The sequence below is a fragment of the Oncorhynchus kisutch genome, linkage group LG26, assembly GCF_002021735.2.
Source record: "Oncorhynchus kisutch isolate 150728-3 linkage group LG26, Okis_V2, whole genome shotgun sequence".
In the NCBI taxonomy this organism is placed as follows: Eukaryota; Metazoa; Chordata; class Actinopteri; order Salmoniformes; family Salmonidae; genus Oncorhynchus; species Oncorhynchus kisutch.
Genome location: NC_034199.2, coordinates 41,376,989 through 41,402,011, shown reverse-complemented (window position 1 = coordinate 41,402,011; position 25,023 = coordinate 41,376,989). Strand labels below are relative to the sequence as shown.

Here is a 25,023-nt window from a genome sequence, read left to right as displayed (position 1 = left end):
TACCACCCCTCGTCACTGATCCGAGACAACAGCTTATAAATATAGTACCACCCCTCGTCACTGATCCGAGACAACAGATTATAAATATAGTACCACCCCTCGTCACTGATCCGAGACAACAGCTTATAAATATAGTACCACCCCTCGACACTGATCCGAGACAACAGCTTATAAATATAGTACCACCCCTCGTCACTGATCCAAGACAACAGCTTATAAATATAGTACCACCCCTCGACACTGATCCGAGACAACAGCTTATTAATATAGTACCACCCCTCGTCACTGATCCGAGACAACAGCTTATAAATATAGTACCACCCCTCGACACTGATCCGAGACAACAGCTTATTAATATAGTACCACCCCTCGTCACTGATCCGAGACAACAGCTTATAAATATAGTACCAACCCTCGACACTGATCCGAGACAACAGCTTATAAATATAGTACCACCCCTCGACACTGATCCGAGACAACAGCTTATAAATATAGTACCACCCCTCGTCACTGATCCGAGACAACAGCATATTAATATAGTACCACCCCTCGTCACTGATCCGAGACAACAGCTTATAAATATAGTACCACCCCACGTCACTGATCCGAGACAACAGCTTATTAATATAGTACCACCCCTCGTCACTGATCCAAGACAACAGCTTATAAATATAGTACCACCCCTCGTCACTGATCCGAGACAACAGCTTATTAATATAGTACCACCCCTCGTCACTGATCCGAGACAACAGCTTATTAATATAGTACCACCCCTCGTCACTGATCCGAGACAACAGCTTATAAATATAGTACCACCCCTCGACACTGATCCGAGACAACAGCTTATAAATATAGTAGCACCCCTCGTCACTGATCCGAGACAACAGCTTATAAATATAGTACCACCCCTCGACACTGATCCGAGACAACAGCTTATAAATATAGTACCACCCCTCGTCACTGATCCGAGACAACAGCTTATAAATATAGTACCACCCCTCGTCACTGATCCGAGACAACAGCTTATTAATATAGTACCACCCCTCGTCACTGATCCGAGACAACAGCTTATTAATATACTACCACCCCTCGTCACTGATCCGAGACAACAGCTTATAAATATAGTACCACCCCTCGACACTGATCCGAGACAACAGCTTATAAATATAGTACCACCCCTCGTCACTGATCCGAGAGAACAGCTTATGAATATAATACCACCCCTCGTCACTGATCCGAGACAACAGCTTATTAATATAGTACCACCCCTCGTCACTGATCCGAGACAACAGCTTATAAATATAGTACCACCCCTCGTCACTGATCCGAGACAACAGCTTATTAATATAGTACCACCCCTCGTCACTGATCCGAGACAACAGCTTATAAATATAGTACCACCCCTCGACACTGATCCGAGACAACAGCTTATAAATATAGTACCACCCCTCGTCACTGATCCGAGACAACAGCTTATAAATATAGTACCACCCCTCGACACTGATCCGAGACAACAGCTTATAAATATAGTACCACCCCTCGTCACTGATCCGAGAGAACAGCTTATAAATATAAAACCACCCCTCGTCACTGATCCGAGAAAACAGCTTATTAATATCAAATCAAATCAAATTTATTTATATAGCCCTTCGTACATCAGCTGATATCTCAAAGTGCTGTACAGAAACCCAGCCTAAAACCCCAAACAGCAAGCAATGCAGGTGGAGAAGCACAGTGGCTAGGAAAAACTCCCTAGAAAGGCCAATACCTAGGAAGAAACCTAGAGAGGAACCAGGCTATGTGGGGTGGCCAGTCCTCTTCTGGCTGTGCCGGGTGGAGATTATAACAGAACATGGTCAAGATGTTCAATGTTCATAAATGACCAGCATGGTCGAATAATAATAAGGCAGAACAGTTGAAACTAGAGCAGCAGCACAGTCAGGTGGAAGTTGAAACTGGAGCAGCAGCATGGCCAGGTAGACTGGGGACAGCAAGGAGTCATCATGTCAGGTAGTCCTGGGGCATGGTCCTAGGGCTCAGGTCAGTTGAAACTGGAACAGCAGCATGGCCAGGTGGACTGGGGACAGCAAGGAGTCATCATGTCAGGTAGTCCTGGGGCATGGTCCTAGGGCTCAGGTCCTCCGAGAGAGAGAAAGAAAGAGAGAAGGAGAGAATTAGAGAACGCACACTTAGATTCACACAGGACACCGAATAGGACAGGAGAAGTACTCCAGATATAACAAACTGACCCCAGCCCCCCGACACATAAACTACTGCAGCATAAATACTGGAGGCTGAGACAGGAGGGGTCAGGAGACACTGTGGCCCCATCCGAGGACACCCCCGGACAGGGCCAAACAGGAAGGATATAACCCCACCCACTTTGCCAAAGCACAGCCCCCACACCACTAGAGGGATATCTTCAACCACCAACTTACCATCCTGAGACAAGGCTGAGTATAGCCCACAAAGATCTCCGCCACGGCACAACCCAAGGGGGGGGGGGGCGCCAACCCAGACAGGATGACCACAACAGTGAATCAACCCACTCAGGTGACGCACCCCCTCCAGGGACAGCATGAGAGAGCCCCAGCAAGCCAGTGACTCAGCCCCTGTAATAGGGTTAGAGGCAGAGAATCCCAGTAATATAGTACCACCCCTCGTCACTGATCCGAGACAACAGCTTATAAATATAGTACCACCCCTCGTCACTGATCCAAGACAACAGCTTATAAATATAGTACCACCCCTCGTCACTGATCCAAGACAACAGCTTATAAATATAGTACCACCCCTCGACACTGATCCGAGACAACAGCTTATAAATATAGTACCACCCCTCGACACTGATCCGAGACAACAGCTTATAAATATAGTACCACCCTTCGTCACTGATCCGAGACAACAGCTTATAAATATAGTACCACTCCTCGTCACTGATCCGAGACAATAGCTTATAAATATAGTACCACCTCTCGTCACTGATCCGAGACAACAGCTTATAAATATAGTACCACCCCTCGTCACTGATCCGAGACAACAGCTTATAAATATAGTACCACCCCTCGACACTGATCCGAGACAACAGCTTATAAATATAGTACCACCCCTCGTCACTGATCCGAGACAACAGCTTATAAATATAGTACCACCCCTCGACACTGATCCGAGACAACAGCTTATTAATATAGTACCATCCCTCGTCACATGATTTATTGATCCGAGACAACAGCTTATAAATATAGTACCACCCCTCGTCACTGATCCGAGACAACAGCTTATAAATATAGTACCACCCCTCGACACTGATCCGAAACAACAGCTTATTAATATAGTACCACCCCTCGACACTGATCCGAGACAACAGCTTATAAATATAGTACCATCCCTCGTCACATGAGTTACTGATCCGAGACAACAGCTTATAAATATAGTACCACCCCTCGTCACTGATCCGAGACAACAGCTTATAAATATAGTACCACCCCTCGTCACTGATCCGAGACAACAGCTTATAAATATAGTACCACCCCTCGTCACTGATCCGAGACAACAGCTTATAAATATAGTACCACCCCTCGTCACTGAGCCGAGACAACAGCTTATAAATATAGTACCACCCCTCGACACTAAACTCAGCAAAAAAAGAAAATTCCTCTCACTGAGTTTATTTTCAGCAAACTTAACATGTGTAAATATTTGTATGAACATAACAAGAGTCAACAACTAAGACATAAACTGAATAAGTTCCACAGACATGTGACTAACAGAAATTGAATAATGTGTCCCTGAAAAAAGGTGGGGTCAAAATCAGAAGTCATTATGTGGTGTGGCCACCACTCAGCAAAAAAAAGAAAATTCCTCTCACTGAGTTTATTTTCAGCAAACTTAACATGTGTAAATATTTGTATGAACATAACAAGAGTCAACAACTAAGAAATAAACTGAACAAGTTCCACAGACATGTGACTAACAGAAATTGAATAATGGGTCCCTGAAAAAAGGTGGGGTCAAAATCAAAAGTCATTATGTGGTGTGGCCACCAGTGCATCTCCTCCTCATGGGCTGCACCAGATTTGCCAGTTCTTGCTGTGAGATGTTACACCACACTTCAACCAACGCACCTGCAAGTTCCCGGACATTTCTGGGGAAAATGGCCCTAGCCCTCACCCTCCGATCCAACAGGTCCCAGACATGCTCAATGGGATTGAGATCCGTGATCTTCGCTGGCCTGGTCTGCCACTGTGAGGACAATCAGCTGTCTGTTCTGTCTCCCTGTAGTGCCGTCTTGGCGTCTCACAGTACGGACATTGCAATTTATTGCCCTGGCCACATCTGCAGTCCTCATGCCTCCTTGCAGCATGCCTAAGGCATGTTCACACAGATCAGCAGGGACCCTGGGCATCTTTCTTTTTTCAGAGTCAGTAGAAAGGCATCTTCAATGTCCTAAGTTTTCATAACTGTGACTTTAATTGCCTACCGTCTGTAAGCTGTTAGTGTCTTAACAACCGTTCCACAGGTGCATGTTCATTAATTGTTCATGTTTCATTGAACAAGCATGGGAAACAGTGTTAAAACCCTTTACAATGAAGATCTGTGAAGTTGGATTTTTAAGAATTATCTTTGAAAGACAGGGTCCAGAAAAAGTGATGTTTCATTTTTGCTGAGTTTATGTTCCTTACACTGATGAAGAACTTATAGAGATAACAAACAATGTTTTCTTAATGTTGCCACCTCTGACCATCTCACCCAAACACTTCACACAGGTCCACTAATCACCGAAATCTGTAACGTCACTTCAACATCTGCAATGTCACACCGAAATCTGTAACGTCACGCCGACATCTGTAACATATACACAGGACAGTACGGATGAGAGTGATAGATGGGCTTCAACAAAACAGGATATTAAAGCTCCGTAGTCACTTCTAATCATGGCTTACAGAACTAACTTGTCTCCAGTCAGTCAGATTGCTATTAACCATGCTTCCAAACCCTATCAGCTCTCTGGGTCGGATTAGGAGCCTGCAACGCTCTCTCTCTCAACTCTGCTTCCTTTAATCAGTGGCCTGGTTATCCCTAGAAGGCAAATGACTGTAGCCAAGGATGATGACACTGACCTTGTGACATGGGGGGATTGGATGGGGAAGTGGAGGACCCGGCCCTTTGGCAGATGAGCTTGTCCAGGTCTTTGGGCCTGTGGTCCGGAATCATCTTCATGAAGGACGAAATGGAGGACAGGAAGGACTCCATGTTGAAAAAAGAGGAGTTGAACATCTTCCACCAAGCTGGGGGGGGGGTGCACACAGTCAGTGTCACACACACACACCCAAGTGACACTGCTGTGCCGTTCATTTGCAGATTCTGTGTGCCACATGGAAAGGTTCAGCATAGTGTGCATTTATCTGTACAGTCTAAAATGGCTCCCATTCTCTTTCATTACAACGAAAGCCCTGCATTATAATTCAAATTAGCAAAGCAATCTGGCTTGAATCCAATCAAACATCTCTTAATGATACATTCCCTTTGAGTAGCGTATTATTTAATGCTGCCATATTTGACTGGGTTAATAACATTAAAGTAGATTGAGTGGGCCTTACAGAACTGGCTTATTGACGCGTTTCCCTACGCAGATCAACAACAATGACTTTTCTTTAGAGTGCCTCTCTCTTTACTGTTTGCCCTCTGATTAATGACAACGCAGTCGCTCGACACAAGTTACTTTAATTACCCAGAGAGCATCATGTTGGCCTATCGCAATTAACAAATCATGTTGCGCACCCCTGACATGCTCATTAAGACAAACTATTACCGTATGAATAGTGTTGTTGTTATTTTAAATACACAGAGTAATTATGCGTGCTGCTAATTTTTCCTTGCTTGTTTGGGCTCTTGTTTCTTGGGACAGCTGTTTGCTTTGATGTTAGTTTTGTCCATGTTAACTGTGATAATAAGGTACACACACATGGCACCAAATCCATTGTGTACTGACTGTACAGTCAAGGCCAGGTCAATCTTCACCATGGTTGCATCCATACTGGAAGTGTCTGTCCTGACTCTTGCGGACCGGATAGACCAGCTGGTTCTGGCGGAAGTATAGCACAGGGCCACCAACTCAGACAGGTTCAGTATCCTGAGGACCAGACCATACTAGACCAGAACACAGCACAGTGGATCAGGATGGTGAGTTCATCTATCTGCAAATACATGAATTCCTCACTGACAAATGCCAAGCCTTACTTCCTAATCCTCTATGTGCCTACTACTGTGTGACTAAAATGAAACTTTGGGAGGTGAGAGAGAACTGTCTTTTTTAGCTGAGCCATGTCAGAATTAAATGTTCCCTCCGATGCCAACCTCTAAAATTAATTTAATAGCCATTGGTTTTAAAACCAGCAGGTAAAACATTAAATCACCCAGATGTACTAGTCGGGCGGGCGGGTGCGGGCAGCGATCGGTTAAAGAGCATGCATGCGTTTTACTAGCATTTAAGAGCAGTTGGAGGCCACAGATGGAGTGTTGTATGGCGTTGAAGCTCGTTTGGAGGTTTGTTAACACAGTGTCCAAAGAAGGGCCAGATGTATACAGAATGGTGTTGTCTGCGTAGAGGTGGATCAAAGAATCACCCGCAGCAAGAGCGACATCATTGATACATACAGAGAAAAGAGTCGGCCCGAGAATTGAACCTTGTGGCACCCCCATAGAGACTGCCAGAGGTCCGGACAACAGAACCTCTGATTTGACACACTGAACTCTATCTGAGAAGTAGTTAGTGAACCAGGCGAGGTAGTCATTAGAGAAACCAAGGCTGTTGAGTTTGCTGATAAGAATACGGTGATTGACAGGGTCGAAAGCCATGGCCAGGTCGATGAAGATGGCTGGATAGTACTGTCTTTTATCGATGGCAGTTATGATATCGTTTAGGACCTTGAGCGTGACTGAGGTGCACCCGTGACCAGCTCGGAAACCAGATTGCATAGCGGAGAAGGTACAGTGGGATTCAAAATGGTCGGTGATCTGTTTGTCGACTTGGCTTTTGAAGACTTTAGAAAGACAGGGCAGGATGGATATAGGTTTGTAGCAGTTTGGGTCTAGAGTCTCTCGCCCTTTGAAGAGGGGGATGACCGCAGCCGCTTTCCAATCTTTAGGAATCTCAGATGATACGAAAGAGAGTTTGAACAGACTAGTAATAGGGGTTGCAACAATGGCGGAGGATACTTTTAGGAAGAGAATGTCCAGATTGTCTAGCCCAGCTGATATGCAGGGATCCAGAACATCAGCTGTCTGGATTTGAGTGAAGGAAAAGCAGGGGGGGGGGGGGGTATTGGGCCAGTTGCTGTGGGTTATGCAGAGCTGTTGGCCGGGGTAGGGGTAGCCAGGTGGAAAGCATGGCCAGCCGTAGAGGAACGCTTATTAAAATTCTCAATTATGGTGGATTTATCAGTGGTGACAGTGTTTCCTAGTCTCAGTGCAGTGGGCAGCCAGGAGGTGCTTTTATTCTCCATGGACTTTACAGTGTCCCAAAACTTTTTGGGATTAGTGCTACGGGATGCAAATGTCTGTTAGAAAAAGCTAGCCTTTGCTTTCTAACTGACTGTGTGTATTGGTTCCTGACTTACCTGAAAAGTTGCATATAGTGGGGACTATTCGATGCTAGTACAGTACGCCCCAGAGTGTTGTTGTGCTGGTCAATGGCAGTCAAGTCTGGAGTGAACCAAGGGCTATATCTGTTCTTAGTTCTACATTTTTTTAAAGGGGCGTGCTTATTTACGATGGTGAGCAAATTACTTTTAATGAACAACCAGGGATCCTCTACTGACGGGATGAGGTCAATATCCTTCCAGGATACCCGGGCCAGGTCGATTAGAAAGGCCTGCTCACAGAAGTGTTTTAGGGAGCGTTTGACAGTGATGGTGGGTGGTTGTTTGACCGCAGACCCATAACGGACGCAGACAATAAGGCAGTGATAGCTGAGATCCTGGTTGAAAACACCAGAGGTGCATTTAGAGGGCAAGTTGGTCAGGATGATATCTATGCGGGTGCACATTTACGGATTTGGGGTTGTACCTGGTAGGTTCTTTGATCATTTGTGTGAGATTGAGGGCATCTAGCTTAGATTGTAGGACGGCCGGGGTGTTAAGCATATCCCAATTTAGGTCACCTAGCAGTACGAACTCTGACGATAGATGGGGGGCAATCAATTCACATATGGTGTCCAGGGCACAGCTGGGAGCTGAGGGGGGTCTATAGCAAACGGCAACAGTGAGGAACTTATTTCTGGAGAGATGGATCTTTAAAAGTAGAAGCTCAAACTGTTTGGGCGTAGACCTGGATAGTATGACAGAACTCTGCAGGCTATCTCTACAGTAGATTGCAATTCCGCAACCTTGGGGATGGACATTTCAGAATTGTTGGTGGCCTTCCTAAGCCAGGATTCAGATACGGTTAGGACATCACGGTTGGCAGAGTGTGCTAAAGCAGTCAATAAAGCAAACTTAGGGAGGAGGCTTCTGATGTTAACATGCATGAACCCAAGGCTTTTACGGTTGCAGAAGTCAGCAAATGAGAGCGCCTGTGGACACACAGGGCCTGGGTTAACCTCTACATCACCAGAGGAACAGAGGAGGAGTAGGATGAGGGTACGGCTAAAGGCTATAAGAACTGCATCGTTTCCACCGCAGCCCTGTGGAACACACATCTCTCGCTCTCTCCGTCTCTCTCTGCGGCGTCTCTGTATCTGTTGCGTGCTCAGTGATGAGTCTTTGAAGCTCCAGCAACTCCCTAAGTGACTTCAAGCCATGGCTCGTCCCTTCATCAGTCAGTCAGTCCCCTTTACCCATGAGCAGGACTCTTTGATGTGGTTGAGTCCACAAGCCATCGCTAAGATCACGTCCCCGTGTGCCTCTCAGACCTGGGATTAGCCCAATTTCCTGGCCTGTTTGGGCCTTCGATCAAAACCAAGAGGCCTACAGTACTGCACGTTACAGAAATCACCCTCACCGCCCTCACTCTGTTGGTAATGCAGGGCTCTGACTCAAACCAGATGAGAGTTCTCTACTTTTAACTTGTTCCTGCCAGTAGAATAGTCCACAAGGACATCCTGTGTAGTTAAGAATTAGAAGCACAGAGACTGGAGGAGTTACTTAATGTATCACTTTAGCAGGAAATAGATTTTGGTTTTTGCTTTCCGTTTTTATTATATGAATAATAAGTAGAACATTTTGATTTGTTATGTGTTGAATTACAACTTGTTTTCACTTAGGGAAAAGGGAATATCTAGTTCTGTATCAAAAAGTATCATCAAAAAGAAGAGAAAGAGAAAATTACTTAGGTTAGTTACTGTATGAGCTATTACTTAGCAACATGGCACTCCATAATGTAGGCTATCTAGCCACTACCTGTCTTCATTTTGACTGATGACCTTTTGAAGTAGGAATTTCACTCTACTGTATGTGACGTGGCTCGCCCACTGTGTTTCTTCAGTAGCAACCGTTACAGCAGTGTTGCAGATATGACAGATAAGAGATCAAAAACCAAACAAGAAGGTTACACATCAACCTGAGTGGTAGTCCTGTGGATGTGTGGAAGGACTGCAGCATCACTGCATCGCTTTTCCAAACGTATAGTAAATCACCCCATCTTTGGCAATCTGTCAAGTACTCACCAAGTCCTGAATCAGACCAGTTTCTGCAAAGCAGAGTTTCTCATCAAATGATTATACTGCACACTCTGGCTTAACGACAAAGGAAAGTAGCTCAAAAAACATGCAAGCTATTCCAACGCACAAAAAGAGGATGACTAACTACTGTTATACATTGGGTTCTTCCCTTATTAATAAGGTGTCAAACATACGGAACCCTTTCAATTATTTTGTTTAGAAAGAAAACATTTGGGGGGGGGGGGACCAATCTCAATCGAAATGGAAATGACTAAAACCAAATGGAAACTGTGTAGAAATGAAAATGAACCTGTATTTACAGTCTCTTCACGCTGTCCAGCTTGCTAACAGTAATCAAAATGAAAGATAGACAATCAGGGAGCATTGGTTCATCATTAGAAATTCTAGAAGCAATGGGATAGAGCGGGGTCTCCCAAACTCAGTCCCGGGGCCCACGTTTTGGTTTTCACCCAAGGACTACAAAGCTGATTCAAATAACCAAATCATCATCAAGATTATTTGAATCAGCTGTGTAGGGCCAGAGCACTCAGGGGGTCGAGTTTAGGAAACCCTGGGATAGAGGATTATGTTTGCAAATTTTTATGACGAGAAAATATAATACATTTTAAGTGAAGCCATCCAGACCTTGGTGAAGACTGAATGCGACCTGCGGGCCAAAATGAGTGTGACACACCTGCTCTACATATTACCTAAACCCTCTACGTGGAAGTAAATGACGGAATGTAATCCCAATCTCTGACATCTAGTAGTGAGCGATACCAGGGTACCTTAGAATAGCTGACAACCGCATGCCCCACTCTCCATCTCACTGTACCAAAACAGAGGAATTGAATTTCCCCTATACTGAGCTCACTGTACATGGAAACTCACAAACAACGTCTTGGAAAGAGAAACCCAGTGTATGTTTTGCAACACCAATTACTTAGTAACCTTACTCAGGAATGTACCAGTTAACTCCATCCTGCGTCTTTGTGTTAACCTGTATGAGGGGCTGGCCGGGATGGCCTGGGCTGCTGATGGCTACGCAGTCTTCCACATTCTCTCTGAACAGGTCTATCAGCTGCTTGTGGGAGCACCTCCAACAGAAGCACACTCATGGATAGGCTATGCTGAATCTGAGGAGAGAAACATGGGATGATCATAAGCAAGGACAAAGAACACTGCAGTATGAATAGGAAATGATGGGGAAATCAGAGGTTGGCAATGAAGGCCTCCTTGGCAGTGAAAGGGAAAAGACCAGTTACATTTTGGGAAGTATAATCTATTCATTTCCTGTGGAACAAATAAAAATATGTGCTGAGCTAAGCCCACACAGTCTTTTCCACATGTATTAGTTACAGTAAATTGACAATCACATACAAATTAGTTTTTTGTAAAATAGTCATCACAAACTCTATCTGGTCGTGTAAAGGAATGGCAAGCGCAAGGAAGAATATGAGTGATGGCGATAGAAGGAAATGGCAGCCTAAAATGCTGAGAATACATTGATATACAGGACACTGGGCTCCAGAGTGGTGCAGCGTTCTAAGGCACTGCATCTTAGTGCTAGACGCGTCACTACAGACCCTGGTTCGATTCCAGGCTGTTTCATAACAGGCCGTTAATGGTGAGTCCCACAGGGAGGCGCACAATTGGTCCAGCATCATACTATGCTAGGATTTGGCCGAGGTAGGCCGTCATTGTAAATAATGATTTGTTCTTAACTGACTTGCCTAGTTAAATAAAGGTTAAATAAAATAAAAACTGTGTTTGAGTGCAATTTCTTGCAATTTCTCTCACCATGACATCCAGTTTACATCTACAGTAAATACTGTCCTCCATCTCATTCTTCCTGCCCACAATGGGTAACTCATCGTTCGCCCACAGACTTTCCAATCAGTCAATATCTTGGTCCCTCTCTCGCTCTGAAACGCAAGTCATATCTTAAGTAGGGAATGAGCTGTGCAATCTTTTTGTAAATGACAAACCCTTTAGGAGTTTAAAAGACGTGGAGTTCAGTAGAAAGTGGATGTTTTACAGGGCAAACAGAAGTTTAGGCCATTGACACAAATCTATCTTCCTGAAAGCACAATTGTGACCCATTGATCCAAAACCCCTAATGGAATACCAAGACATTCCCGCAGCATTAAATGTGTAAACAAAAGCTAAATGTAGTCTTTGTTACATATTGACATCTCTGACCTACTGTGTGTGACTCTTGTCAAGCACAAAACATTATGGACGCTTACACAGAAAGAAAAGAAGATTAAAAACATGTGGATAGGCGATGGACCATTGCTGTATAAAGCTCGGCATAACAACAGCTAACAGTTGTTGGAATAGAACACGAAACAACAAGTCTTAGACCGCATCTCCGGGGTGATTTCCAACCATTGCGAAATGGACCCACTGACGATCAAATCTCTCCTCACCTATACCTTTCGCCCACCTCTTCAGAGTATTCAGGGTACTGACATCTTTCCACCTCAGAAATGAACTGAAAGGGTTCATGTCACCGTTCTCTCCCCCTCACGCTGCTATGAAAGGGAATCCCCAACGCACCAAACCACCCAGGAGTGAATAACAAGGTAAGGACACTGTGAATGCTGACTATTCATTTCACTACCTGACCTGTCTGTCTAGAGACTGTCAGATAGAGTTAGTCTTTAGACTGAAACACCTGTCTGTTTGTAGATCCTCAGATAGGGTTAGTCTTTAGACTGAAACACCTGTCTGTCTGTAGACTCAGATAGAGTTAGTCTTTAGACTGAAACACCTGTCTGTCTGGAGACTCTCAGATATGGTTAGTCTTTAGACTGAAACACCTGTCTGTCTGTAGACTCAGATAGGGTTAGTCTTTAGACTGAAACACCTGTCTGTCTGTAGATCCTCAGATAGGGTTAGTCTTTAGACTGAAACACCTGTCTGTCTGTAGATCCTCAGATAGGGTTAGTCTTTAGACTGTAACACCTGTCTGTCTGGAGACTCTCAGATAGGGTTAGTCTTTAGACTGAAACACCTGTCTGTCTGTAGATCCTCAGATAGGGTTAGTCTTTAGACTGAAACACCTGTCTGTCTGTAGATCCTCAGATAGGGTTAGTCTTTAGACTGAAACACCTGTCTGTCTGTAGATCCTCAGATAGGGTTAGTCTTTAGACTGAAACACATGTCTGTCTGTAGATCCTCAGATAGGGTTAGTCTTTAGACCGAAAACACCTGTCTGTCTGTAGATCCTCAGATAGGGTTAGTCTTTAGACTGAAACACCTGTCTGTCTGTAGATCCGCAGATAGGCTTAGTCTTTAGACTGAAACACCTGTCTGTCTGTAGATCCTCAGATAGGGTTAGTCTTTAGACTGAAAACACCTGTCTGTCTGTAGATCCTCAGATAGGGTTAGTCTTTAGACTGAAACACCTGTCTGTCTGTAGATCCTCAGATAGGGTTCGTCTTTAGACTGAAACACCTGTCTGTCTGTAGATCCTCAGATAGGGTTAGTCTTTAGACTGAAACACCTGTCTGTCTGTAGATCATCAGATAGGGTTAGTCTTTAGACCGAAACACCTGTCTGTCTGTAGATCCTCAGATAGGGTTAGTCTTTAGACCGAAACACCTGTCTGTCTGTAGATCCTCAGATAGGGTTAGTCTTTAGACTGAAACACCTGTCTGTCTGTAGATCCTCAGATAGGGTTAGTCTTTAGACTGAAACACCTGTCTGTCTGTAGATCCTCAGATAGGGTTAGTCTTTAGACTGAAACACCTGTCTGTCTGTAGATCCTCAGATAGGGTTAGTCTTTAGAATGAAACACCTGTCTGTCTGTAGATCCTCAGATAGGGTTAGTCTTTAGACCGAAACACCTGTCTGTCTGTAGATCCTCAGATAGGGTTAGCCTTTAGACCGAAACACCTGTCTGTCTGTAGATCCTCAGATAGGGTTAGTCTTTACACTGAAACACCTGTCTGTCTGGAGACTCTCAGATAGGGTTAGTCTTTAGACTGAAACACCTGTCTGTCTGGAGACTCTCAGATAGGGTTAGTCTTTAGACTGAAACACCTGTCTGTCTGGAGACTCTCAGATAGGGTTAGTCTTTAGACTGAAACATGTGTCTGTCTGTAGATCCTCAGATAGGGTTAGTCTTTAGACTGAAACACCTGTCTGTCTGGAGACTCTCAGATAGGGTTAGTCTTTAGACTGAAACACCTGTCTGTCTGGAGACTCTCAGATAGGGTTAGTCTTTAGACTGAAACACCTGTCTGTCTGGAGACTCTCAGATAGGGTTAGTCTTTAGACTGAAACACCTGTCTGTCTGTAGATCATCAGATAGGGTTAGTCTTTAGACCGAAACACCTGTCTGTCTGTAGATCCTCAGATAGGGTTAGTCTTTAGACCGAAACACCTGTCTGTCTGTAGATCCTCAGATAGGGTTAGTCTTTAGACTGAAACACCTGTCTGTCTGTAGATCCTCAGATAGGGTTAGTCTTTAGACTGAAACACCTGTCTGTCTGTAGATCCTCAGATAGGGTTAGTCTTTAGACTGAAACACCTGTCTGTCTGTAGATCCTCAGATAGGGTTAGTCTTTAGAATGAAACACCTGTCTGTCTGTAGATCCTCAGATAGGGTTAGTCTTTAGACCGAAACACCTGTCTGTCTGTAGATCCTCAGATAGGGTTAGTCTTTAGACCGAAACACCTGTCTGTCTGTAGATCCTCAGATAGGGTTAGTCTTTACACTGAAACACCTGTCTGTCTGGAGACTCTCAGATAGGGTTAGTCTTTAGACTGAAACACCTGTCTGTCTGGAGACTCTCAGATGGGGTTAGTCTTTAGACTGAAACACCTGTCTGTCTGGAGACTCTCAGATAGGGTTAGTCTTTAGACTGAAACATGTGTCTGTCTGTAGATCCTCAGATAGGGTTAGTCTTTAGACTGAAACACCTGTCTGTCTGGAGACTCTCAGATAGGGTTAGTCTTTAGACTGAAACACCTGTCTGGAAACAAAACAATATGACAAAAAGTGAATATTGGACACTTGTTGTTGTCTGGTTTAATCTTTAGCACAATGCCTTCATATTTATAATGTAGCTTCACATCCTCAACATCACTGACAACATTTTCAGAGCATAGGATGAATACAGTAAATATCTAAGGACAATCAGCCAATCATCGCCACAGCTTCATAAATCATGTGTGTGTACCTTTGAAAAACACACACACACACCGCCCTGAGGTGCACAGGGATTTCATGCAGAAACACAGGATTTACATAGACCTAAATAGCAACGGTGGGGGAGGCAGCCTGAGCCGCTGTGATTCCATATAAAAATGCATAACGACGTCACAGTGAGGACCAATCGTGACCATTAAAGTCGTGCCCTTGCGGACAGCAGGCACATGGTTGGATGGGATTGCAGTGGCCAGCGACAAACACAGATCGCTGGAGCATGCGTGCCAGATTCCAACACCTCCCTTTTGGTCCTTTCAGCCATTCAGGGTTTAAGCATGCATTCTGTGTGTGTGTGTGTGTGTGTGTGTGTGTGTGTGTGTGTGTGTGTGTGTGTGTGTGTGTGTGTGTGTGTGTGTGTGTGTGTGTGTGTGTGTGTGTGTGTGTGTGTGGGCATCAACTTATTGTATGGGGTTTGAAAGGGAAGAGGCTATAGATCTGATACTTCCTCTGTGAGGGATTATTTATCCTAAACATAAGATCGGATGAGATACTGTAGATGCTGAGAACGTGGCAGACTGAGGCGGAGGCTAACTACATTTCAGTCCGTGTTGTGCACCGTCCGGAAGGTAGTTAGGGATGAGGTCTCACTTGACAAATGTCGTAAATACATATATAACATAACACAACTACTACACATGTAAATATAGAAATGCATACACTAGACAGTCAAATAAACTGCAGTTTGTGGGAAAATGTGGGAAAATATTTGAGAAAATAGGTTAGCTTCTGTAATTTTCTCTTCCTTTAACCTGAATAGATATCATGGTATATATCAAGTTATAAGAGCATCGTCTTATTTTTGATTGAAAGGTTTAGTTAGATGACATACTTGAAATAGACTACATTCCTAATGTATAGAATTGTCCATCCTGATTTATAATGAAGTTATAGGTCATAGGGAAATAATATTCACAGATATTGTTCAAAAGTGGGTACTGCAGTCATGAGACTAACCATGATTCCATTAGGATCAGTGCTCAACCAGCAAAACAGAGGGTAATATTGTGTCCTAAAAACCTTTCATTCAGTCTTCTCATGGCAGGCTTTTCAGGTTGACAATGCAAATTTAAGCGGCTTCCCACATTGAGCAAGGAACGTGTAATGCTATTCAGAACTCCTTTGATCTCATATTAGAAAAGGGGAGGCAGCTCCCATTTTCCGCAGATTAAGGTTTCAAAGCGGTGAAATGAGTGAGCAGTGACTTTTCCTTCTTTTAATTGAGGGAGTCGTGCCCTTGTACTTCACAAGCGCAGGCTTTATGTAAAAGCGAATCATTTAAGGATCCACTGAAAGGAACTAGAGCTATAATTATAGGCACATGGACATGTGTTAATCTCTCTGTGCTGCTTTGAATGGGGAGAAGGAGAAGGCACAGTGATATGAACAATAGCCAGGAAAATGGAAAGGCAGTCCAATATGCACTGAGTGTGCAAAACATTTAGGTCACCTTCCTAATATTGAGTTGCACCCCCCCATTTTGCCTTCAGAACAGCCTTTAATTTGTCGGGGCGTGGACTCGACAATGTGTCGAACGCATTCCACAGGGATCCTGGCCCACTCCAATGCTTCCCACAGTTGTGTCAAGTTGGCTGGATGTCCTTTGGGTGGTTGGCCATTCTTGATACACACAGGAAACTGTTGAGCGTGAAAAATCCAGCAGCATTGCAGTTTTTTACACAAACCGGTGTGTCTGGCACCTACTACCATACCACGTTCAAAGGCAAATGGAACACATACACAATCCATGTCTCAATTGTCTCAAGGCTTAAAAATCCTTCTTGAACCTGTCTCCTCCACTTCATCTACACTGATTGTAGTGGATTTAACAAGTGACATCAATAAGGGCTCATAGCTTTCATCTGGTCAGTCTATGACATGGAAAGATCAAGTGAAGGTCAGTCTATGACATGGAAAGATCAAGTGAAGGTCAGTCTATGACATGGAAAGATCAGGTGTCCTTACTGTGTTTTACACTGTAGAACTTCACAGACTATATAACAAACTAGAGTGCCCCACTCAAGAATATCAGTCCTCCTTTTGGAAATGACCCTACGTGTGAGAGGTGAGCCATTCATTTGCTTTTATACCTGTTCTATTGCCTCTATACTGCTGGGTAAATCCCTTTGAATTCAATCACTTTTCGACAGCATCCCTTTTGATTTAAACAAAACTTTACATACATGTTTGATCATTTCCAGAAGTGCTCAGAAAGTGACATGTTGGACCTGAATGCCAAAACATTCAGGAGATAAAGGTGCTCAGTTTAAACATTTTGCCTAGCTCACCAATCCATGAGACACCATGTCACTCCAAAACATAACGGTTGGGTTTGATATCATTTAAAAGCTTACAAACAAAGGTTGGGTTTGATATCATTTAAAAGCTGTCAAACAGACGGTTGGGTTTGATATCATTTAAAAGCTTACAAACAGACGGTTGGGTTTGATATCATTTAAAAGCTTACAAACAAAGGTTGGGTTTGATATCATTTAAAAGCTTACAAACAGACGGTTGGGTTTGATATCATTTAAAAGCTTACAAACAGACGGTTGGGTTTGATATCATTTAAAAGCTGTCAAACAGACGGTTGGGTTTGATATCATTTAAAAGCTTACAAACAAAGGTTGGGTTTGATATCATTTAAAAGCTTACAAACAAAGGTTGGGTTTGATATCATTTAAAAGCTTACAAACAGACGGTTGGGTTTGATATCATTTAAAAGCTTACAAACAAAGGTTGGGTTTGATATCATTTAAAAGCTTACAAACAGACGGTTGGGTTTGATATCATTTAAAAGCTTACAAACAGACGGTTGGGTTTGATATCATTTAAAAGCTTACAAACAGACGGTTGGGTTTGATATCATTTAAAAGCTTACAAACAGACGGTTGGGTTTGATATCATTTAAAAGCTTACAAACAGACGGTTGGGTTTGATATCATTTAAAAGCTTACAAACAGACGGTTGGGTTTGATATCATTTAAAAGCTTACAAACAGACGGTTGGGTTTGATATCATTTAAAAGCTTACAAACAGACGGTTGGGTTTGATATCATTTAAAAGCTTACAAACAGACGGTTGGGTTTGATATCATTTAAAAGCTTACAAACAGACGGTTGGGTTTGATATCATTTAAAAGCTTACAAACAGACGGTTGGGTTTGATATCATTTAAAAGCTTACAAACAGACGGTTGGGTTTGATATCATTTAAAAGCTTACAAACAGACGGTTGTCAAACTGAAATGTTTTGAACCTTTCATGTCAATTATCTAAAAATGTGTCAACTACAATTTTCTTTATTTTCACATATTCACATATGATGTAGCTTAGACCCTAGGTTACATCATCTGAGGTGGTGTAGTGCCCACCATCAGTTGAGACACAACATGTTTCTGAATACAGAGTGGGGGCCATTTCAATACTATAATTCATAGAATGAACCTATCCCTTCAGACCACTGGAATTTAGCTGCTACATTTGAATTACTACCATAAAGATGGCCGCCCGGCCCACCCGCCGTCGATTGTCAACTTAAATGGTTATGTGTATTCTATTATCTATTTCTATGATTTCAATAGGTTTCCTACGTAGGATTGACAGTATACTCTTATTAAATCCCTTTAGATCACTTCATTACTCCCTTCTCGTGTCCAGCTCGCAGTGTTGGTTAACTCTGGATGTTCCACTTGTCTCCACAAAGTTTGGTAAATCTGCCTATAGTTTTAATGCACCATAATTATAGAATACCTTACAAAACGAATAACACCTGGATTTCCTAGTGTCAGTAGGGCAGTTTAAAACTCTGTTGTTAAATGCTCATTGAAATGGGCTCCCAAGTGGCGCAGTGGTCTAAGGCACTGCATCTCAGTGCAAGAGGAGTTACTACAGTCCCTGGTTTGAATCCTGCCGTGATTGGGAGTCTCATAGGGCGGCGCACAATTGGCCCAGCGTCATTCGGGTTTGGCCATGGTAGGCCGTCATTGTAAATAAGGAAAGTCAGCCAACAAGTGCTCAGCATATGTGGGAACTTCAAGACTGTTGGAAAAGCCTTCCAGGTGACTCATGAGCTGGTTGAGAGAAAGCCAAGAGTTTGCAAAGCTGTCATCAAGGTGGTGGTTACTTTGAAGAATCTAAAAAATAAATATATTTTGATTTGTTTAACACTTTTCGATGATTCGATGTGTTATTTCATAGTTTTGATGTCTTCATTATTATTCTACAATTTAGAAAATAGTAAAAAAAAGAATAAAACCCTTGAATGAGTAGGTGTTTCCAAACTTTTGACTGGTACTGTATGCCTCATGGTATGGTGGGTTATGCAAAAAACACCTTTATCTCAAATGATTTGGCATTCAGGTACAAAAAGATACTTTCTGAGCACTTCTACAATGGGCAAATACATATGGAAGGTTCTGTTCAAATCAAAATGGGTTGTCAAAAAGTGATTGAATATAAAATGATTTACTCTGCTATTAAAATCATACTGTATCGGTCAGAATATGATTTGTCATGCAGCTGACTTATCACACTTTCAGGCATTCCACTGACTGAAAAAAGGCTTTTACATTGTGTGTAAGCAATTCTCAGGACTTTGGGTGGCCTTGTAAATGTAGAGCATCCCTTTGAAGTAGGCCTAGAGAGCCTTAGTCATTTAAAAACCACATCACTGGTGAAAGTTTCACTTATGAGCTAGGTCTACTGCAGTAAGAACAATGTCATTTGTTGATTAACACAGTAAGTGAACTGTCATAAACGACGACACTTTACTCTGCTCCGAAGTTTACAAAGTACCTCAAGTCCACGATGATTTCATCCACGGAGTTGAGTGCAGACTAGTGTGTTTTTATCCTTACCGTGTACTTATGTTTGTCCTCTGTTGTTGAGTGCCTATCTTGTTTGTTGAATTCCATCCTTTTTAATAAATCATAAATCAAATACAACTACTGACTGCTTCCTCATTGCTGTTGATCTAAAATGGCAACTCAGCGCAAATGTGCATGTGCCAATTGAATCTCACCAAGGGAGCAGTCGATGGTTTCATTAGATTATTTTATTAAAAAGTATGGATTTCATCAAACAAAGAAAGGGTTTAAAATGTTAAAAAATATATATTATCGACTGCATAGTGACTAATTAGTCAGATGTTTATTTCAAAATCTGTAGTCTACGCTCAACTCCGTGGATTAAATCATCATGGAGTTGACATACTTGGTACTATTTAGTATGAGTTGGCTTATCAGATGTTGGCAGAAAAGATGTCATACATTGTGACCAGTCACTATACCCAAGCTCAACAACCATTTAAAATAGGCTACTAAAATCATTCCAATCCCAATTAAAAGGAAAATGCAGTTTAGCGGTATTAGAGGGCTGACATGAGGACCATGAGGACACCTGGGAGCGGGATGGCAAAAGAGTGTCTGTATGGCTGGCTTGCTTGTTCTATGGAGAACGGGTCGACACAGCTGCAGCTGTGACTTTTCCTAAAAACAGTGCAGAGGAAGAGATGACTGTAGTAGATGGCTTTGGCTAGGTAACTGCTGTTTGGCTAGGTAACTGCTGTTTGGCTAGGTAACTGCTGTTTGACTAGGTAACTGCTGTTTGGCTAGGTAACTGCTGTTTGGCTAGGTAACTGCTGTTTGACTAGGTAACTGCTGTTTGGCTAGGTAACTGCTGTTTGGCTAGGTAACTGCTGTTTGGCTAGGTGACTGCTGTTTGGCTAGGTGACTGCTGTTTGGCTAGGTAACTGCTGTTTGACTAGGTAACTGCTGTTTGACTAGGTAACTGCTGTTTGGCTAGGTGACTGCTGTTTGGCTAGGTGACTGCTGTTTGGCTAGGTAACTGCTGTTTGGCTAGGTAACTGCTGTTTGGCTAGGTGACTGCTGTTTGGCTAGGTAACTGCTGTTTGGCTAGGTGACTGCTGTTTGGCTAGGTAACTGCTGTTTGGCTAGGTGACTGCTGTTTGACTAGGTAACTGCTGTTTGGCTAGGTAACTGCTGTTTGGCTAGGTGACTGCTGTTTGGCTAGGTGACTGCTGTTTGGCTAGGTAACTGCTGTTTGGCTAGGTGACTGCTGTTTGGCTAGGTGACTGCTGTTTGGCTAGGTAACTGATGTTTGGCTAGGTAACTGCTGTTTGGCTAGGTAACTGCTGTTTGGCTAGGTAACTGCTGTTTGGCTAGGTAACTGCTGTTTGGCTAGGTGACTGCTGTTTGGCTAGGTGACTGCTGTTTGGCTAGGTGACTGATAAACACTTAACAGACATACCCTCTACCCTCAGCCCTCAAAATAAGTGGACACTTCTGATGACGTACCATGACATCTGACGAGTTTACACTTACAAGGCAAGCGGTGAGGGAGGAAGGAATTCATTTTAATTCATTAATTCTCTGAAATTCATCACTCGTTCGTCCTGCAACGATTGTGTTTTATATGCTCTATTATTGCATGTCTACTTATATTAACCATATAATTATTACTATAAGTATAATAGCTAGCAAATGAATGAGATAACTAACGTCAGCCTGCAAAGCTGGAACTTCTGAAGAAGGAAAATGTTTTATTTTTACAATATCCAAAAGCTAACTAAACAAAAACATATTTACTTTTACAAGACGTGTTTGTGCATTAGTAGGACAACTTCTAACATATTTACATTTACAAGACGTGTTTGTGCATTAGTAGGACAACTTCTAACATATTTACATTTACAAGACGTGTTTGTGCATTAGTAGGACAACTTCTAACATATTTACTTTTGTTTTTACTTACACTTTTCTGTTGACTCCATATTGACGTTTTAAGTTTTGGCTAACTTTTCTTAGGGTTAGGGATGTACAATCATCGCAAATTGAATTATGGGGCGTTTCAGGCCCCGAAGTGAACATAATTGTACACTTGCAAACTCCATTAAATACGAGGGCTGAGGGGCTTATGTTGCAAACTTCCCTTGCTAGGCTAATCACTTGGACAAATGACAAATATGCCCGCGGGGATTCCCCCAAGGGCATAAGGCCGAGGGTAAGTGGACGAGGGTGTCTTATGAGTTTGAAACGCAGCCACTGAGCATTGCAAGATGGTACTTAAAGGGAGAAACTGAGTTGAAGAATTTAGTACACAGTTTAGATTGATGACAAATTTTCAAAATCAGCATTAAAAAAACATGTGCATTTTCCCACCAAACAAACTCGTTGCAGATACAAAATCAGTGCGTGATGACAGTGCACTAAAAAATTTTACTTTTTTGCTTAAGTTTTTATGTAGAGAATCAAATGTAAAGTTCAACGTACATCCATCACATTTTTAACTCTACTCTAGTTTGTCACAAAAACTGTTGGGTTAAATACCAAATTTGCCTACTCTGGTCTTGGCATTTGCGCTCTAGCCAACAGCTCACAGATACAGAGCGGGTAAGCTAGTCTACATGATGAGATTATTATGGATAAGAGCGAGAATATTTTTATTAGTCAAACGGCAGTCAAGTATCGATCATCATGTCACCAGAATCAGCCCTTAGATATTTACTGTATAAAGGAGCATCAAGATCACTGTGTACTTTCATCAACCTGTGAAGTTCATCATAAGTTATTTCATCTGTAGCCTAATAAACGGCATGGTTTCCTGAGTTGTAGTAGAAGGATCACATACCATATCATCTCATGACTAATTTACTTTGATATAATGGTTATTATAGCAATATTTGCGCATAAAGGTGTTTCCACTGACATTTCTCGCATAATTATTCTTACCGACACAAAATGATCCCACCATATCGAAAGAACAAATGATCTGGCTGCATTCATGAAATTGTACTGAAACTTCCTGTTTCCATGACAGGTGTCTTGATTTTGTTTTATACGGTATGACATTGCTCGCATAAAAACATATGAATGGAAACGTGGTTACAGATACAACATAGAATTTCACCAAATCCACAGGAGTTTCACAATGGGCCCAGTGTCGTCCGGGTTTGGACAGGGTAGGCCTTCATTGTAAATAAGAATTTGTTCTTAACTGACTTGCCTAGTTAAATAAAGTTGTTTTATTTCACCTTTATTTAACCAGGTAGGCTATTTGATAACAAGTTATAATTTACAACTGCAACCTGGCCAAGATAAAACAAAGCAATGCGACACAAATAACAACACAGTGTTACACATGGAATAAACAAACATAAAGTCAATAACACAATAGAAAAAAAGTATATGTAAAGTGTGTGCAAATGAGGTAAGATAAGGGAGGTAAGTCCATAGTGACAAAATAATTACAATTTAAACACTGGAGTGATAGATTTGCAGAAGATGAATGTGCAAGTAGAGATACTGGGGTGCAAAGGAGAAACAACTACAAAAAGAACAGTATGGGGATGAGGTAGTTGAATGGGCTATTTACAGATGGGCTATGTACAGGTGCAGTGATCTATGAGCTGCTCTGACAGCTGGTGCTTAAAGTTAATGAGGGAGATATGAGTCATAAATAAAGGTTAAATAAAAAATGAAGACTTTTACCTCTGGGGTGGATTATCCCTTTAAATCCCATATTGTCTGACGTGAATTAAACTACAGCAACAAGGTGATCATGGCTGGAGTCACTGTTGCTTGTTTTTACCTTTCTCCAAATTTCGATTTTAAATGTTTTTAATTTGTGTAAAAATTAAATAAGTGAGCTTCAATTTTATACAAATCCCATCCCGTCTCTTTGCCATACCATCGGACCTAGATTTATCTGAAATTATGGGCTGGTTTGTGACAGAGTGCTTAAAACACATGGCCAGGCCTATTTAGATTTCGCATGACATGTTGGCAAGGCTCAGGAAATATAATACGAAGTTAAACGACTTTAGGTAACTGCTAGACTAACCGATTCAGGCGCATGTGTTCAATGCTGTAGGAAACGAAACAAAAAGGCAGTAAACAAAATGCCCTCAAAATAAGTCGTACTTTTTTTAAATAGCAGCTGGCACATAGCCTACAGATAGCAGTTATTCAACACTCGAGCAACATCTTTCCTTTTTACTTTGTAGCCTACATTGAATTCAGTCACTACACATGGATTTCGTATTTTGGCCCGATCCAGAATGCTCAGTTTACAAGGCGTAGTAATGCCCTGGACCAGAGCTAGATTGTACACTACGTCTCCTTTGCCAGAGACACATTTCCATTCGTAACCATATTTGTCATTGAAAACATTTACAGTCTCCCTATGCAAATTGACAATTGTTTTTCTATTCAGTAAGACAAATTAATGTAGAAATAAAGCGTCGCTTTATAGAAAGTGTTTGAAACAACATGCAGTGGACATGTCAGTGTTCGTGTCTGTCTGCATGTGGAACGAAAACTCACCTTTTCCTGAAATTATTGGTAGAAAAAATGACGCACTCGTTCCGTCCGTGCGTGATGGTGTCGTTTTAGGAACGCCCCTCACGCTGTTCGTTGTTTAGGTCTTCACTGGCTTGAGAGAGAGAGAGCTTTTTCGCTCACTATTTTGACAATACTGTCAAGGGATGATTTTTCTAGGCTACTTGTGAACATATTCTCTGCCAACAACTGATCTTCCATGTTTTAGTGGACTCAGTGACGATATGTACAATATTTTACCCAACATCTGCAAGATCCTAAATAGACTTTATCTTGTGTGTGTGTGTGTGTGTGTGGGGGGGGGGGGATTTTATTTGCATTTCATTATGTTAGTTAAATTAGTAAGGTCATGGATAATGCAGTTCTTCTGAGATCCTGTGTAAACAGTTCATGGCCAGTTTGGTTGTCTGCTGCTGTGGTAATTTGAGCTCAAGCCTAGTCTTTTTAAACTTCAAAGAGGCGAAAGTAATTTAAAAAGTCTATCACACAGCCTCTAAGAAATCTTCACATAAAGTAGAATCCACATCAGAAGGTCATAATTCAGCAGAACTAATCACATAAGTGTAAAGGCAGCAATAACTAACAGTTGAGAGAGAGATTTTAGATTATTCTTTCTCATTTTAAAGTAAAGTAAAAGTCTGTGCTAATTACTTTATATTAAATTGGAACTATCCCTGACTAGAAGCTTGTCATGGATAGCTAGAAATGTCTATAGTACTTTTGAAAATGTTGCCCTTTTATAAGTATAAATGATCACTGTTAGATCGATAATAAATAGAAGTCATTCAAG

At 42.2% G+C, this 25,023-nt stretch overlaps 1 long non-coding RNA gene across 1 annotated transcript; it reads right to left on the bottom strand.

Annotated features, from left to right (window-relative positions):
* Positions 1-4,588: 4,588 nt before the first annotated feature.
* Positions 4,589-10,853, bottom strand: LOC109870915 (uncharacterized). Its single transcript, XR_004205599.1, has 3 exons — positions 10,615-10,853; positions 5,121-5,288; positions 4,589-4,845 (listed from the first exon to the last, which is right to left on the bottom strand). It is a non-coding gene; the product is annotated as an uncharacterized LOC109870915 (long non-coding RNA).
* Positions 10,854-25,023: the final 14,170 nt, after the last annotated feature.